The sequence below is a fragment of the Tupaia chinensis genome, unplaced genomic scaffold, assembly GCF_000334495.1.
Source record: "Tupaia chinensis unplaced genomic scaffold, TupChi_1.0 Scaffold149184_1, whole genome shotgun sequence".
NCBI classification, from domain to species: Eukaryota; Metazoa; Chordata; class Mammalia; order Scandentia; family Tupaiidae; genus Tupaia; species Tupaia belangeri.
Window position 1 is genome coordinate 2,460,479 of NW_006209032.1, and position 6,037 is coordinate 2,466,515.

Below are 6,037 nucleotides of genomic sequence, written 5' to 3' on the forward strand. Positions count from 1 at the left end.
TTTCCCATGCAGCCCCCGTCCAACCACCCCACACTGAAGGGCCTTGCTGGCACTCACCCTGGCTGTGGGTCAAATACAAGAGCTCACGCTCTTCAACATTCCCTAAAGGAAAAGCAGGGGACTGGGTAAACTCTTCGTGATCAGCACTGGGAGATCAAAGAGCAAGAACACAGCAGGGTGGCAGAAACAGCTGTCCAGGGCAGCAACGGCCACTGCCCTGTGCATCTCAGCAGTCTCTCGGCAGCAGCATGCCCCACCTGGGCACTCGGGGTCAGGTGCAGCTCTCACTGGCTGCCTCTGCTCCCAGCAGGGTGACCTCATTGCTTTTTATAAACTAATCTGTCTATGGCTAATGAAATTAGAAATGTAATCTAACTTTACTCTTCTTTTTTTTTAAGAAGTTTTTGCCTTAGGGTGCATGTGCTCGCAGTAGAGACAGACAGAGACAGTGAGAGGCAAAGTAAAAAACCACCCTGCAGGGGCGATGGCCACGCTGCAATCCCTTCTCCTCCATTCTCCTCCTGGGATCTTGGGCAAGCACACACACACGTCTGGCATGAATTTCAAGCCACAGGGTCTGGGACCTGAATGGTCGGTCATGTGGGAGTCCAGCGACATAACCACTGTGCCATCTGCTGGCTCCACCTCGTTCTAAATGATGTAAGTGGTCTCACCTACCTACCTACAGCCCACCTAAAATTCCGCTGAGCTGAAACCTAAAAGCTAAATCTACAGTACTTCGAAGTGCTGGAAACGTGTGCTGCAGCGTCCTCCTCCTACTCCTTTGGCTCGGTCGTTAAGGACAAGACGATGCTAAGGAGCAGGGAAGAGGAAGAAGATGGAGCTTTTATGGGTAGCATGTACTCATTTACACTCCACGTTTAGCCATGGGTCTGTCGGAAACTGCTAGAAACCAGACGTGAAGAAACACAAAAGGCGCAGTCTGAGTACACTCAGGAAAGTCCAGACAAGTCAGTTATCCTCATGACGAAATAATGGTGCAGAGGGAACCAGCAGTTAGCGTAATGGCTATGTCACTGGACTCCCACGTAGTCGACCGCGGTTCGTGTCCCGGACCCGGTGGCTTAAAACTCACGCCGGGCGCATGTGCGTGCGTGCCCAAGATCCCGAGAGGAGAATGGAGGAGAAGGGATTGCGGCGTGACCATCCCCCCTGGGGGGTGATTTCTCGCTTTCTGTCTCTATGTCTCTGTCTGTCTGGTGAGCGCACGCACCCTACAGTGAAAATCTCTCCAAAAAAAAAAAAAGAAATAATGGTGCAGAGAAAGACACCTTGGATTCCAAAACCCTTTCACCTCATCAGTATAAGACAGCAGAGGGACCAGCAGTTAGCGTAATGGCCATGTCGCTGGACTCCCATAGTCAACTGCAATTCGAGTCCCGGACCCGGAGGCTTAAACTCACGCCGGGCGCGTGTGCGTGCGTGCCCAAGATCCCGAGAGGAGAATGGAGGAGAAGGGATTGCAGCATGGCCAAACCCCCTGGGGGGTGATTTCTTGCTTTCTGTCTCTCTGACTCTTGGGGAGGGCACCCGACCTAAAGAAAAAAAAAAAAAAAAAAAAAAAAGACAGCAGTCAAATATCCCATAAATTTCCTTGTGTATTTTAAGCATTTTGAAGTTAGTCGTTGCTCTATTTTCCTTTGCTTTTCTTTCTTTTATGAGAAAGGTGAAAGGGAGCTAGAGAGAGGCACGTGGCAGGGTCGTGCTTTGTCACGCTCCTCCTGCCCCCGCCCAGTTAGCTAGGACTGCAGGCACTCACCACCACACACACTGTGCTCAGTGTGGCCTGGGCCTGAAGCACTCTCTCGGGAGGGTTACTGAGCAGTAGGAGCAGGGTGGGTTCTGGCGTGGGTTCTGTCAGCCCCAGCTCACGGCACCCACCGTCCTGCATATTCACGAAGGTCTCCGCCCGTGGGTCAGCCTCGCAGAGCACTGCATGTCCCACTGAGCTACACTGTGGCAGTTAGCATCTGATGGCGCACACCATGCTGCGAGCCAGCGGCTGGTGCCTAATACAGGGCTTGGGAAGTCAGCAGGTCAAAGTCCACTTTGACTTAAAAAAAAAACACACACATCAGCCTAGTCCAAATGGTCTCCTACACCAGCACTGTTCATTCAAGAGAAATCTTTCAGGCTCAACGGCTCATGTTTCACTGGAGCATTCTCTGCACTATTACTTGCCTCTCATCCAGCTTTCTGTTACACGATTACACAAAGTATCGACCCTTTCACCTGCGGAAAACCGTGAGCACTATGTCCAGTGAAAAGAAGGACGTCTGGTTTCACTGGCTCTAGCCAGGAATTCCTACTAATTACAGCTTATGCTCAAAAATATTCTTCCCTGGGCTTTAAATCTACAAATAATATGGTCAGGGTCCCATGAATTAAATACCCCACAAGCAAGGACTTTTTAAATATCAATTTGAAGATGCTCAAACATTCCTAAGTAGAAATAGCAATATACTATGATCACATTGTATGAAACACTTCATTTAATTTTATATACAAATTTTATTCTAAAATGTTTTATTTAATAAAGTGCAATCAATATGCCCTACTATATTACAGTTTTGTTTACTAGAGAGCATATACACTCGCCAGAGAAAGAGAAGAAAGCACCCTCCAATGGAGAATGGTCACCCCACATCCCTTTTCCTCTGTCTCTCCTTCCTTTCAAGATTTTGGGCATGCCAAAAATCTCAAGCTGCCAGTCCAGGACTCAAACCACCCAGGCAGCCCATGCAGGATAGGATCTGGCTGCCTCAACCATCAGGCCACGGCCGACCACCAGTTCTATGCTGTTTTAAACTACTAAAAATCTCGATGAATTCCTAATTTGGTCATTCTAATCCACCTCATCATTTAAGAGAGCAGGAAATAAACATTCTACTATTTATTAAAAAAGAAAAAAAAAAAAAAAAGGCAGAAAACAAACATGGAGAGACAGCTGGTGGCACAATACTCGGCTTATGCAGAAAGGCCCCAGGTTCATGCCGAGACCTCCTTGTGCACAGCACGCATTCCAGATGCATGCCAGGGAACTGGGCGGGCTGCAGGTGGGGGTGAAAATCACTGCACGAAGACCTTGTCGGGGCGAGTATCTGTTCCTCTCCCACATAGAGGAATTAAATTTTTAAAATTTTTCTTAGCGATTTCTGCTATAGGGCATGTATACTTGCTAGAGGGGTAAGACGGAAAGCAAGAAATCACCCCCCAGGGGGATGGCCATGCCACAATCCCTTCTCCTCCATTCTCCTCTCAGGACCTTGGGCACACATGCACACATGGCCAGCATAAGTTTTACACCGCCGGGTGTGGGCCTGGACAGCGGACAACTACGTGAGAGTCCAGTGACGTAACCATTATGCCATCTGCTGGTCTCTAAAATAAATAATTTCTTTTTTCTTAAGAAAAGGATTTTGGGACCAGCAGGTGGCACAGTAGTTAAGGTGCTGGACACTCCGACATGGTCAACCATGGTTCATGTCCTGGACTAGTGGCTTGCTCTCTCACTTTCTCTCCGTCTCTCTCTCGCTTTCTCTGTACGTATCTCTCTCTGGTTCAATTAAAATAAAGAATGAATAAATAAAATTAAATAAATATTTACAAAGAAAAGAATGGTTTTATTTATTTATTATTATTATTTTTCACATGAATTTTGCTAGACAAGAACAGAGAGTAAGAATGACAAAGCCAGGTCCAGGACTCGAACTGTGGTTGACCATGTGGGAATTCCAGTGCCTTAACCACGCCACCTGCTGGTCCCGAAATAAATCAATTTCTTTTTCCTTTTTTTTTTTTGGAGAGGTTTTTGCTTTAGGGCGCGTGCGCTTGCCAGACAGAGACAGACAGAGAGACAGAAAGCCAGAAATCACCCCTCAGAGGGGATGGCCACGCTACAATCCCTTCTCCTCCATTCTCCTCTCGGGATGGATCTTGGGCGCACACGTACACGAGCCCGGCCTGAGTTTTAAGCCACCGAGTCCGGGACGCAAACCGCAGTCGACTACGTGGGAGTCCAGCGACATAGCCATTATGCTAACTGCTGGTCCCAATATATCCATTTTTAAAAAGAAAAAGAAACACAGGACCAGCAATTAGCATAATGGCTATGTCACTGGATTCCCATGTAGTCGACTATGGTTCGAGGCCCGGACCTGGTGGCTTTAACTCACACCGGGCATGTGTGCGTGCACGCCCAAGATCCCAAGGAGAAGAGATTGTGGTATGGCCATCCCCCCGGGGGGTGATTTCTCACTTTCTGTCTCTCTGTTGAGCGCATGAGCCCTATAGCAAAAACCTCTCCAAAAAAAAGAAAAAAAGAAAAAAAGAAAAAGTAAAAGAAACACGAAACTTTCAAACGATTCAGAAAAAATACATGTATATATACATCCAGAAAAAACGGTAAAGAAAATGTATAAAATGTTAACAACTGGGTATTCTGAGAAAAGAGAAAATACAAGTTCCTCTTTTTTGTTTTTTTGCCGTACACTGCATGTGCTCGCCAAAGAGACAGAAAGTGAGAAATCACCCCCCCGGGGGGAGGATGGCCACGCTGTAATCCTCCTTCTCCATTCCCCTCAGGACCTTGGGCATTCACGTTCACATGCCCAGCATGAATTTCAAGCCACAGGGCCCAGAACTCAAATAGGGGTCAGCCGCACAGGAGTCCAGTGCCTAACCCACTATACCACCTGCTGGCCCCAATACAAGTTCTCTGTATTATGCTCACTAGTTTTTACTTTGAAATAACTTCAAACTCAGTTATCAGAAAACCTTGTCAAATGGCGGAGAAAATGAAATACACTGGTCATCAAGGGGAGCAGCTCCTGACAGTCATAAGCATGGGGGGCTGCTGTGCCCAGACTGTGCAGCCTCCGCGTCAGCCCAGCCCCCAGCAACAGCACCTTCAGAGTGCACACCTTGCTGAGCCTGAAGTATCTACTCTCCCGTCCTGCGGTTCGTCATACCGTACGTTAATGTCACAGCATTCACAGGTACACGTGTATGATGCAGAAACAAATGTTCAGGGATGAAGGTGCGACGAGCCCAGCAGGGACTGCAGCATTGCTGGACTCACCCTAGAGAGCGACTTCTCACTTTCCCTCTCAGCCTCTCTCTTTCCAGCGAGCGCCCACGCCTATGGCAAAAACTTTTATAAGGAGGGTCAGCAGATGGTGTGGTTAGGGCACTGGACTCCCACTTGGCCAAACATGGTTCAAGTCCTCAACCCGGTGGCTTGAAACTCGTGCCAGGCATGTATGTGTCTGTGCCCAAAAATCCAAAAAGGAGACTAGAGAAGGGACTGCAGGGTAGCCATCCCCACTGGGTGGTAATTTCTTGCTTTTTGTCTGTTTCTGTCTCTCTGCTGAACACACGTACCCTAAAGCAAAAATATCTCAAAAAAATAAAAGAAAATCAGTAAGTAGTACTAGATTTTTCTCCCTACAAAATCAAAGAGAGAACAAAACTTACAGAATTTAAAGAAAATAAAGCATAACCAAACATTTCAATACTAACCCAAACTATAAACCAAAATACCAACTGCAAGAACGAGATTACATTCTCACAAATGCAGACAATATCCCACCTACAAAATAAAAACTCCGCGAAACAGTATTCTGGCCAAGAGATGTGATAAGGAGCAAGAAAGGAAAAAGACTTGGAAAAGCAGAAGGTAGGGAACTGCAGCACAGTGACGTCTTCATGACTGCTGCAGTGGTTAAAACATTAAATAACTCCTGGGGCCAGCAGTTAGTGTAATGGCTATGTCGCTGGACTCCCACGTAGTCGACCGCAGTTCGCGTCCTGGACCCGGTGGCTTATAACTCACGCAGGGTGCGTGTGCGTGCGTGCCCAAGATCCCGAGAGGAGAATGGAGGAGAAGGGATTGCGGATTGACCATCCCCCCTGGGGGTGATTTCTCATTTTCTGTCTCTATGTCTCTTTTGTCTGTCTGGCAAGCGCACGCGCCCTATAGTGAAAATCTCTCCCAAAAAAGAAAAAAAAACAAACG

At 47.4% G+C, this 6,037-nt stretch overlaps 1 protein-coding gene across 3 annotated transcripts in view; it reads right to left on the reverse strand.

Annotated features, from left to right (window-relative positions):
- SMARCC1 (SWI/SNF related BAF chromatin remodeling complex subunit C1) overlaps positions 1-6,037 on the reverse strand; it is a gene marked incomplete at its 5' end in the record, with an annotated part of 117,774 nt that overhangs the window by 111,266 nt on the left and 471 nt on the right.